This window comes from Canis lupus, chromosome 2 (assembly GCF_003254725.2).
Source record: "Canis lupus dingo isolate Sandy chromosome 2, ASM325472v2, whole genome shotgun sequence".
Lineage (NCBI taxonomy): Eukaryota > Metazoa > Chordata > Mammalia > Carnivora > Canidae > Canis > Canis lupus.
In genome coordinates this window covers 38,206,084-38,218,643 of record NC_064244.1, presented here as the reverse complement: position 1 = coordinate 38,218,643, position 12,560 = coordinate 38,206,084, and the positions used below count along the sequence as shown (strand labels likewise).

Here is a 12,560-nt window from a genome sequence, read left to right as displayed (position 1 = left end):
CAAGAATAATTCTCCAGAATGTAAGCCCATAAACTTCTGGTACTTCTTTTGGATAAATTTACTCAGACCAAAAAATAGGGGGAAGGAGAAGAGGGCTTGACTAAGATGGGATGAAAATCCTCCTTGTTTGAGTATAGAGCACTGAGATCTGTTTCCTTGATAAAAATGATGAAGCCTCAGAGCACCCTATCTATCTGTCCAAGGCCTCCCATTCTACAACCAGAGGCCTGAGGATGCGATGCTGGACCCCAGTGTCCCACTCATAGGTCAGACTACCCTCTGGCATCCGCTCTCTAACAGATAACTGTTTGGGAGCCTCTGAAGAAGAGGTTTGATTTTCAGTAGCATGGTACTGAATCTTCTCTTTGACTGTTATTTCCAAGATGGAGTATTTCTGTAGCTAATGTCAACTGTAAAAGGAAACTACCTAGCACAAAGTCCTTCAGAATTCACCTTGCAGGGGGCATCTGAGTGGCTCAGTGGTTGAAGGTTTGCCTTTGGGTCAGGTTGTGATCAAGGGGGCCTGGGATCAAGTTCCTGTGGGGCTTCCTCTGCCTATGTTTCTGCCTCTCTCTGTGTGTCTCTCATGAATAAATAAATAAAATCTTAAAAAAAAAAAAAAAAAAAAGAATGCACTTTTCAGCCCAGGTTAGTTTATCCAGCTCTGGAATGCAGGAAATGCATTTGAGGAACACACGACAACCTCAGAACAAAGCTCTCTGACTGGTGGGTTGTAATGTCTACTATTTCTATAGTAGGTCTTCTCAGCTACTCCTCACATCCCTTAGGGTTCAGAATCACCTAACGCCTAAAGTACAAAGAAAGATTACTTCTGAAGCTTGACAACATGAGACATGGAGTACCTAAAACTGGCCAAGAATGTGTTGCAACAGTGATTGCATTGATAGTTAAAAAAATATATATATATATATCTATATCTATCTATATCTATCTATATATCTATCTATCTCTCTATCTACCTAGATCTGATGTACTACCTATAGAAAAGAGAATATATATCCCAAGGTTATGAGTTAAAATAGAAGAATATTGAGCCATAGAAAAATGCAGGTGGAGAGTTTGCAGAATACCTGCTTATGAAACCTTCCCTGCTTGGTCAACTAATCATCATTATTTCTTTTAAATGAGCTTAGTTTTTTCATCACTCACGTGTGGTATGACAGTGTTGGGCCTTCGTGCTCCACTAGTCCAAGACACTTTAAAGGGTTACACATTTATAATGAAGAAACATAAGACAATTCTAAATATTTTCCTAGGTTAGACATTTGCACACTGATGATTTCTAATGTACAGACAATAAAATAGCCTAGTTGATGAGGCTTAGATTATAAAGGACTATTGTTTAACTGTCCAACTTATGCCCATTCTGTTTTTTTAAGATTTTATTTATTTATTCATGAGAGACACAGAGAGAGAGGCAGAGACATAGGCAGAGGGAGAGGCAAGGCCCCTGGGGGAGTCCAATGCTACACTCGATCTCAGGACCCTGGGATCATGGCCTGAGCCAAATGCAGCTGCGCAACCACTGAGCCACCCAGGTGTCCCTGTCTAACAATTTTTAAAAGGCAGAATGTGTATGTGGGAAATTTTAAGCTCTTTCACACTTCTCAAGAGATAATCCTGTAAATATAATTGTGGTATATTCTTTGAAAACTACCTAGTCTGGATATAAACTGTAAATTATGTGGCTCTTGAATACCAACAGGTATACTGGTTTAATCTTTAAACGGCATAAAATAGATAGAAAGTGGATTGTCTGAGTGTTGCTAGAAAAGTTGAAATCTAGCCTCTTAGAAGATATGTGTATGTGTGTAATTGTGTGTGATGTGTGCACACACAGTGTATGAGGAAGGGTATGGATGTACAATAAGATTGTGTTTGTGTGTCTGTACACACCTAAGTATTGAGAATTATATTTTTGAGAGCTCCAACCTAAAGATTTTTCCTATACTTGGACAACTATGCATGTGGGGTTTCTTTTTTTAAAAAAAATCTGAGATTTGCTTATTTCTATAAGCGAGAGTCTGCTTTGATGCACGAAGCTCTCTTAATCCTATGCAAAACTTATCAATAAAGAAATAACTACCTCTCTCTATCACCCACCCTAGCCTTTTAAACCAACAAAAATGAAGGCAACTTGAGGCTAATTAGCCAGCGGTCAGCCTCCAAGTACAGACTGTTCATCACTCAGATTAGTTATATAAAAACATTGCACTTAGTGAAACGATCCAGATGGAGGTTGGGTTTTGGGTAGGGGAGGGGCAGAGAAGAGGGTAACACTTTGATGAGACATTGAATTCAAGTGGCTAAATGCCTTCTCTTCAAATCTTAACACTTTCTAGGAATAAAATTCTCAGTTTCCAGCTGCCAACCAAGCAATTATTTCACACCTCTCATTCTCACTATTCAAGAACTCCCTCCGAAAGCCTCCGCGGTTCCTGAGGTCTGAGCTGGTTGCCTGACCTGACAGTGGAAAGAAACATTTAAGGTCGGCTCTCTTAGCATCTTGAAAGCCTTCCAGTGGAGCAGGCTTTGCAACAAAAAAACATTCTGACAGGAAACTTATAGGAGGAGGTGTTTCACATCTTGCACAAAAGCTTCCTTTCTCTGTTTTCTTTAAGTCCATTCTCTTTGGACCCTGGAGACAAATGTATCTGTTCACCAAAAAGAAGACATTTAGCACCTGCTATATGCAAGGCATTAATATTCATTTGACAGTTCTGCTTACCTCCAGCTGCATAACAAACCACCCTAAAATTATCCTAAAACAATAATTGATTATTCTGTCTCCCAGTCCTGAGGGTTGACTCAGGTCGGCCGAGCAGTTCTGATCAATGGTCTCTCATGAGGATTCAGTTAGACAGCAGCTGGGGTTGGAGTCACGTGAAGGCTCAACCAGGCTGGAATCTATGATGGCCTCATTACTCTCAGATCTGGCACCCCATCGTTCCTGTCCTCCTTCCCTCTCTCCACGTAGCCTCACATCTTCCACGGGCCTTTCCACGAGGCTTGGTCTTCTGACAATAGGATAGTCGCACTTCTAACATGTGCTGCACTTCAGAGAGAAAATAATGAAAATGGCTGGGCCAGGTGAAAGCACAAAGTGGCACAGTGTCCATTTGGCCACACTGGATTGTTTAAGGTCATCACAGGGCCTGCCCATGTTCAAGGGTGTGGAGTGACAGACAGTGTCTGTGTGGGAGTGACAAAACCACAGTGCAGAAGAGCACTGGGATGGAAGATTTGTGGCAGCAATCTTTGGAGAATGCCAAGTCACATTTGAGGTCTCAGGCACGGAGAGCAGTAGGCCTCTCTGTTCATATTCCAGGCTGTGTTTTCAAATCCATAAAGCCACTTGGAATAGAGTTTCCTCCCCATCTCTGCCATCAACCTCATCCACCCTGTTTCTCTTACATAAAAATTTGTTGAGTTCCCATAAACGGGCAGTCTCATCATTGAATTCAGGTAAAAATTTCAGCTACATGATGTTGTATTCAACAATTCTCTTTGAAAGTACCCCGGCACATTCTTTTTTTAGAAAAATAAAACTTTATGGTAAAGATGGAGGAAGAGAAAAAAATATAGGAATTATCCTGCCACGTTAAATCCCTAATGCCTGCTTCTGAAAAGTGTGACTACGTGAATGCTAAGAAGTATAATTTACCTCTTCCCTTATGATTCTGACACTGCTAAGCACTGAGGACATGTTGCTGGACAAAACAGGCATGGCAACTGCTGTGGGTTGAATTTGTCTCCCAAAATGTGGTAAAGTCCTAATTCCCAGAACATCAGAATGTGACTTTATTGAGAAATAGGATCAATGCATATATAATTAGTTAAGATGATGTCATTAGGATAAGCCTCAATCCAATATAACTGGTGTGTTTATAGAAAGGAGAAATTTGGACTCTGGACAGATAGGCACAGAGGGAAGATGATGTGAAGACACAGAAGAAGATGGCCAATTCTAAGCCAAAGACTCAGGAAGCAATCCTGCCATCACAGAGTTCAGAAGGAACCAAACTTACCAATGCCTTGATTTCGGACTTCAGTCTCTGGAACAGTGAGACAATCAGTATCTGCTTAAGTCACTCAATTGGTGGTAACTTGTTACAGCAGCCCTACTAAAACTAATATAGTCCATTCTCACAGAGCTTATTGGACAGACATTAATCAATCCCCCAAAACAGGTGTGTAATTACAAAATTGACCTAATTAATATGAGGGAAGGAAAGGAGATTCTGTGAGAGCAGAGACTAGAGAAATATCTCCTAGGTTGGTGGGTCAGACAAAGTTTTCCCAAGGAAACAATGCCGGAAGTGAGGAATGAAGAATGACGAGGAATAAACAGAATGGAAAGGAAGATAAATTTGTCATGGGTTAGGGGAAGGGGAGGCTACGGGGGGCAGGTGTGCAAAAACTTCTGTCAGGTGACAGCATGATACAATTGAGAAATCAGAAGAAGGATAACATGGCTTTAGCATAAGAAACTGACAGATTATAGTGCAAAATAATGCCTGTGTAGGCCTCATTAAGACATTTCCAGTATCATAAATGAATGAGAATCCCTTAGAACATTTTGAAGTTGGAGGTGATATGATCATGTTTGAGGCCTAAGAAGACTACTTCTACCATTCTTGGGGGGCACCCTGTCAAGGGGAGGGATGGGATAGGGCAGGGAGCCTGAGAGTGGAAGATACTAACTGCAGTGGTTTGTAGGGAGGAGGCCTGTGCAGGTGCAAGAGGAAGTAGCTGACAAGGGCCAGAGGTAAAGAAATGGATGCATTTAATATACCTGGATGGAAAAAAGGAGATTTGCTGATGAGGTGGCTCTGGCTCTTTGCCTTCATTCAGGCAGGCTACAAGAAGATCCATTTTATGGGAGACACTTACGGATTTCAGACTTGCCATGCTCTATGGGCACTGGGGAACTGCAAGCTGACACGTCAAGAAGCAAATGGATATCCAGGGAGCTAAAAATGTGAGCTCTGGGTCAGGGATAGACATTGACAGTCATCACCAAATGGATGGTGTGTGGGATGGAAATGGTGAAGGAAGAGCATTCCAAGTAGCAAGAGACAAAAGGCCTACAATGGAGACCTAATCCATTCAGCATTTATATGATTTTCATCTTATTTTGCTATTATTTCATCACAAAATGATGCTAGAGTTTATATCCAATTACCCCTATCAGAACAGTTCTTTAAGAATTGAAGGAGCCAGAGCAAATCACCTATCTCCAAGTTACAGTACCACCTTGGGCAATCATTAATTATATGTGCTTTCATTTAAAAAAAAAAAAAGGCAATTGCAGTTTGGTTTTTCCACTTCAGATTACAGAAGGGTAAAAATGGTTTCATAAGTATTTCAGATAAAAATAAAGCAAGAATTGATTTTGCTTTTCATAGCCTTAAAAAAAAAAAAGGTATCTATAAAGACAACCTATTGCCCACAGGAGAAAGAGGCCTTATCTGATTATAATGGTGATTGGATTTTTTGTACACACTGACATTTGGTACAGGCCCTATCTTTGAATCATTCCATTTCTAGCAGCATCTCCACATTATTTGTAAGTGTTTATTGCACTCTCAAAATAGAAAGACGTGAACACATGCGGTTTCCTTCTTAAAGGAAACCCACTGGGGTTGCGTCACTGCATTGGCCTTCAGAAATTGTTAAATTATGTCTTTGTTAGCTTGGAGGGAAACAGAATCCTGCTTCCTTCACTGTACTCTTACGGTGCTCTTATCAAGCTTGCAGATGTTCATAGCTGCTGACTCTAGCTGTGAGAGGGGCATTGCTGGCAACAAAACAGAGGACAAAATAGGCTTTCAACAGAGTAGGCAATAATATCCCATCATTACCATCGATTGGCCATATAGTCAGGTAAAAAAACATGCTGTGAGTTTGCATGTCCTCTAGATTGCTTTTAATAATGATACTCAGTGAGAGTAACACTGAGAAAGTGCTCATTCTCTTTAACTTGGATGGTAATCTTCACTTTGATAATATGTCACTGTATCTTAAAAATTTGCGTACCATATGGCCTGGCAATTTTACTTCTAGAACTTTAAGAAGTTTGTCATGAAACTCTGAAAGTATTCCTGTATGAAAATATTAATCTCTAGTTAGCTCTCAGAAGCCAAGTCTTAGGAAAAATTACCTTTCCAGCCATGAAACACAAGTTCAGAATGGTAACATGATATAATAATGATGTAAAAATATAATGAAATGAAAATGGTCAGTATACAAGAGCAGTTTACAAATAAGTATACAGCATACCACCTTTGTGCATGTGTGTGAAAATGGTTATTTTAAAAAGCTTGACACTGTATGCACTAAATTCTTCATCACTTAAGTCTCAGTGTTAAATATGCAGAGATTCATTCCTCTTCAAATCTGCAAAAAAATTGACTTAAGAATATTTACAAAACACCATCGGTCACTTACACCTCAGTTTAAATAAGCTTATTACCTCCTTCCAACCAGCAAAGTTTGATGGGTCCAAGGGAAGATGAACAACAGGACCACAGAGCACCCATGAGGAAGGTCAGGTGCACTCACAAAGGCTCAGTTGACCCCCACGGAACCTTGGAACTCATTCCTAGTCTACCAGTCTGGAGAGAGATTGGTAGTAATTTAGTCATCTAAAAACTCTGCTCAGGGTCTTGGCATTGGAGAGTTTCATCAATGGATAAAAACATTTGAAATTTATTATCTGTTTTTAAGTAGATTCAGATGGAGACCCCTACCTCCTACTGCTCAAAATACGTAATAATAAGCACAGATCTGAGGTATAATCATATATCGCATGGATTCTGGCCTATTAATCCTGTTGGTCTTCATGTGTTTAAAATATCCTAGACTATTTTGAATCTCTTCCTTCTCTTCGACATTTTCATCATTTATTTATTTCCATTGAGAAAACTCATTTTTGAGTCAGCTATAATTCAAAAAACCTGGATATTAAGTTCAGACAGAAGATTAAAGGAGAATTAGGACACTGTTCTGAAAAGTGCCCCATTTCTTCTAATATTTTTATTACCACTAATCCTGCTGTGAAGGAGAAAGCATTTATTGATCATCTCCTATATTCAGGGAGTTTACATAATTAAATTACATGTTAAAAATTTTATATATATATTTCATAAATTTCATAAATGACCCTTTACGGGCAGCAATGGACTCTTATTTTACAGATGAGGAAGCAGAACCTTCAAAATCCCAAGCAACTTCACCCATCTGGGATGTGTGGAACTGTTTTCAAAACTTGGCCTTCCTCAATGCCAAGGTCCCATTTTCACTTGCCATGCTCCCTATCTAAATTTTTAGAAGAAAAAAAGAGAAACCCTTCTATGCAATCCCAATACTGGAATTACTAGTGCTCTCACCACCAACTAGGATGGGATGTGTAGAGTCATTTTCAATAATAAAATACATCACTGTAGCCAAGCTGACTGCCTCTCTCCACATTTTTTAAAAACAATGCAAGGTCAATCACAGAGTATCTGATCCCTAGGTGATCTGTGCTATCTAAAGTGCTCAGATAGCCCCAAAGTTGCTCAAAATTCTCAGACATCCATCTCCTTTTCCCTGGCATAGCTGTCACTTCACACTTGAGTTTATTTCTACTGTCTAGCCTCAGAATCTTTGCAATCAAGTTATTTCAGACAATTGATGATAAAGTAGCACTCGAGTCACTATTTTGGATGATTTGAGGCCCTTATTTACTTTATCTCTCAGTAGACTATTTTTAGTATCCTGTTGGCTTATACATAGAAATGACAACCTGGGTTGAGTCTATTTTCACTGCATTTGACAAGCTCACTGGACCGAAAGACCTCCAGCCTAAGTGGGAATAAACACACTGAAATGTCCAAATTACTTAAACATATTTCCTCGCAATCAGAAATGTAAGTTCTCACCAGGCTTATTGAATGCAATTGGCCATTTTAGTTAAGGCTCACTGGAAGGAAAGAGAATATAACATTTTAAAGATGAGATGAACTATCTCAGTGATATCATCCCTGTTCTCCTACACAGGTATTTTCTGTTAGAGATATGGTGGGGTTGAGGGAGAAGTGATGGAGACTAGGGTAGAGAGAAAGGGAAATATATCTATATTTTTACATATATTATTTACATATGTAAATGAAATTGGGAAATGATTTAGTTGCTGTCTCAAAATATCAAAAATACCACTTGCTACTTAAGGAATATTTAAAAGTATAAGATATATAATCAACAACAACAACTAGTATCTATTAACAATGTATTATGCACAAAGCACCCCAGGCTTTATCCACACACACACACATGTGTGTATAATTCTCCCAAGATCCTAGTGAGTTCTCATTTTACAGGTAAGGTAACTGAGACTCAGAGAGGCTGAAAAATACAATCGTTCAAATACATCTGGTCAGGAAGTAGCAAAACTGAGACTATAAACACAGGTCTTTTGGCTCTGCAGTGGTAGTGCTAATATATGTACCATGCATATTCCCTGACCTTCCGTCAAGTACTAAAATTCCTCAAGTTATAGAGCCTGATGTTATCTACATTAAATTTACCTGGGGTACATGCTAAAGCATAATTCCTCGGCTCTACCTCTGACTTTCCAAATTACAATTTCTGAGAGGGAAGTCCCAATGATCTACATTTTTAATTTGCTTCTTGGGTGACTTCTTAAAAATGTGAATATTTGAGATCCAGTGTGGTTAACAGGCAGGCCCATGACTGTGACAGTCACACAGTGAAAGACCGAGGTAAGAAAAGCCAGGTGATCTGGGTTCTAATCCTACCCTGGAAGTAACTAATTCTGTGGCTTTGGACAAGTCACTTCACTTTTCTGGGCCTGCATTATCCCATCTGTAAAGTGATGATGTTAGATCACATGCCTACTCTAACATTGTGCAAATATTTCAAGTAGATCTTCACAAAATGGCAAAGAGTTCTATGATAGTCTGCACACTGGCCAGTGAGCTTCTAAGTCCCCTTTGTAGGGCTGGCCATTAGATTTCAGAGAGACCTTCCTCATATGGAGTAGGGTCAAGGTTGGCAGCATAACTGCCACAGAACACTGTGACCTGTCAGCAAGGTCACCCTGCTTCTTCTCCCGGGGACCCTGTGGCTCTTGCAGGCACAAGTAAAGACAGGTGAGCGATGGCTGTCATTCCAAATGTGCCAGGGTTGAGGCAAAGAGGGAGTTGTTTGTTTTTTCTCTGACCAGCCGCACATTGTCATGGAAAACAAGCAGTATTTCCTGTTTGAGAAAGCAGGGGCTTTTAGAACTGACAGCAACAGCTCTCTAATTTATTTCAGCAAAGAGGTAATCCTGTCCAGTCTCTAAAACTATTCCTGCAGATCCAACAGCATGCATTTCATTTGTGGCCCACACAACGGTATTGCCTTTACAAGAGAAGCAAATATGTCCTCAGTGGCTGCTTTGTATTGGCAATTAACTGATCTGTGGGATGAAGCCGGTATCTGCATATGCAAATGCACATTTAGCAGCACACGATACAATGCCGGGACACATTTCATTTTGCAGGCATATTTTGGGATCCTGGAGAATATGTGGTCTTTGTTTCAACCGGCAGTGGCCTGTCCAGTGTTTTCCATACCAACATGTTTACTAAATGAGTGTTTGATATTTCGGTCCCAAAATAAACGGCTAATGAATATTCATACATATTGAATGCAGTCAGAGAAAAAGCCAAGAATAGAACATCAGAGTGCATACTCCTACTCCCCATCTGTAACCATTAGGAAAACAGGACTACATTGCCACTAGCTAGGCATGGAGTCATTCATTCAACAAACAGCTATTAATTGCCCATTATGTACAAGCCACTGAAATAAACAATAGAGGCTTTTTTTTTTTAATTTCAAGGAGGAAAAATTACCTGAAAGTAGAGAATAATGATTTAAGAGTATTCACTCAACAAATACTTATTGAGTACATACTTTACATGAGATACTGATATAGGCACTGAAGCATCAAGCTATTAATTTTTTTAAAAGTAACAAAAATAATTTCCCTTACAGAGTGTATGTTCAGTTTGAGGAAGATAAAGAACAAATGAATTTAAAATATACAATATGACTGATAGTGGTAAGTACTATGCAAAAAATAAATAAATAGAAAAGGGAATATGGATGCCTGTGAAAGGAGACTCATTTAAACTGGGACATCAGGAAAGTCTTGCAAAGAAGCTAAAGTATTAATGTAGATTTGATGGGGATAAGGAAGTGAACCATGGGGCTATCAGTGGGAAGAGGATCAAGACACGGGAAATTTTGAGTTTAGCGTCCCTTCTTCAGGGACAGGACTTTAGAAGTACACAAGGATGGCTAGTGCGGTTAATATAGAGGGAACAAGTTCGAAGAAAAAAGTTCGAGATAAGAAGATGTCAGATCATGTAAAGCTATGCAAGCTATAAAAAGTCTTTGACTTTGATTCTGAATAAGCTGGGAGGCCACTGGGTTTCAGCAAAAGGATGACATGCTCTAAATTGTATTTTAAATCCATGTCATTAGCCCATGAGCTCAAAGTAGACTGCATGGGCAAAGGCAGAAGAAGGAAGGCTAATGGGGTGGTGCTATCAGCAACTTAAGGAATGATAAAAGGTTGGATCAAGATAGGAATGGTGGAAATGATGAAAAGTCCTTGGATTTGGGATGTTTTGAATGTGGAGCTAATATGATTTCTTGAATCATCTAACATTTCATTTTGAAATACAATACACATGCAGAGAAGTGCTTCAAAGAGAAATAAAATTTACCGATGTCATATAATGTACTAATGTAATATAAAGCAAACACCAGTATCCACCACCATTAGGTTAAAAAATAAAACACCAACAGCACTCCAGCTGCTCCCCTCAACAAACTGGAAGAAAGACTGAGCTAAGTGAAGGCATGGGAGATATAAAAGACACCCTGATCATACTTATAAAAGGGAAAAGGACAGAAATAAAAAAATACTATAAAAAAAATTAAAAAAAAATACTCTAGGTAGGATGAATAGCAGAAGAAACATTGCAGAATAAAAGATAAGTGAACTTTCCAAGATGGTGTCTTTAATGAAAAGGGATGGAACTACATTCTTAAGAAACGTGACTGACATCTTCCAACAGAAATAAGAGCTGTTCCTAAGGGTTCTGTCACTGTCGGAGGAAATATTCTCTTCACAGTAGAAAACCCAGATTCAGAGTGTTACTGGCTTACAAGTTGGATTGAGGCTGTTCTTGTTCTGGCCTGGTACCCAATCACAGTGGCTACAAATTCTAGAAAGCAGAAGAAAATATTGGCCAAATATTTCTTAGAAATTTGCAATAATCTAGATGGTATACAAGTTAGGTGATTTCGGCTCCAGGGGAGTCTCCTTCCAAGACCTCACTGGCGAGGAGCGCCTGTTCACTTGGTTAACTTCAAAGGAACAGATAACAGTAGCAGGGATTGCTCTAATTAAAAATACAGAACAAAAGATCCTGTTCCAGGTTATTCTGTTCCATTGGCAGAACACAGTAGCACAACAGCTTGAGGGAAAGACCATGACAAAGATGCTTCTTTGCACATAGAGTAACACAGCTTTCATCAGTGGCTGTTTCTATAGTGTGGGATAGCTATAGCATTCATAATGTGAGAAAACAGGGGATGGAGATTCAAGACTTTTAATAGTATCCAACTGTACAGAAGCGCCACTAATAATTAGACTTGATTCTTGAAATCCTCTTAACACTATACTAAAGATTTTAGATTTTTTAGGTAAGGAATTCCCTGTTACTGAGAATTCAAAGGGTGACAAGTTGCTGCCATGTTATCCCAGTTAGTCAAGGAGATGGTACAGATACACCTCACGTGAGATTGTAGAAGGTATAAACCAAAAAAAAACAAAAAAAAACAAAAAAAACTCAAAAACGAAGTATTAAAATACTTCCTTTGGTGCTGGTGGAGCACTGCTCCAGAAATTAACAAGGTAGCCTTTGAATTTTCCTTTCAGGTAGTGCATGGCCTTGGGATTAAGGTCTTCAAGGACCCAGGTGCTGATCCCCACAAAAGGCCCAGAAAGGGCTGATTATCTCTACAAAGGACATGACAGAGAAATTGGTTACACTTGAAAAAAAGATACCTTGAAGAATTTGGTCATAATCTTCTCCATACTGTCTTCCAGAGTGGGAAGGTGACAAGGAGCTGCTCACATATGATGAAGAAAAAATGCAAAACTAAAGAATGAGCCAGAAATTGCATCACATTAGGTCTTGCTTTATAACCATGTGAGCACACGTGTATGTATGGGCATGTGTGCAAGCAGACATCTGTGTGTGTGTACAATACATGTTTCTTTCACAGATGTATTTCTTTATGTTCTGTGATACACTACAGCCATATTATTTGTTGGTTTGTAAACATACTGCCCTTTTCATTTTTTTCCCAATGTTTAGGTAATCTCTGATTAGGAAAGGCATTTAATCATGTAAAAGATTAATAACGAAGTAAGCTTTTTAGGGCCCTATGCCAACAGATAGTAATTCAAT

General features: G+C 39.2%; 1 pseudogene; it reads left to right on the top strand.

Moving 5' to 3' along the window:
* The first annotated feature begins 10,370 nt into the window (after positions 1-10,370).
* On the top strand, positions 10,371-12,281 carry LOC112658836 (nicotinamide phosphoribosyltransferase-like; annotated as a pseudogene).
* The last annotated feature ends 279 nt before the right edge of the window (positions 12,282-12,560 follow it).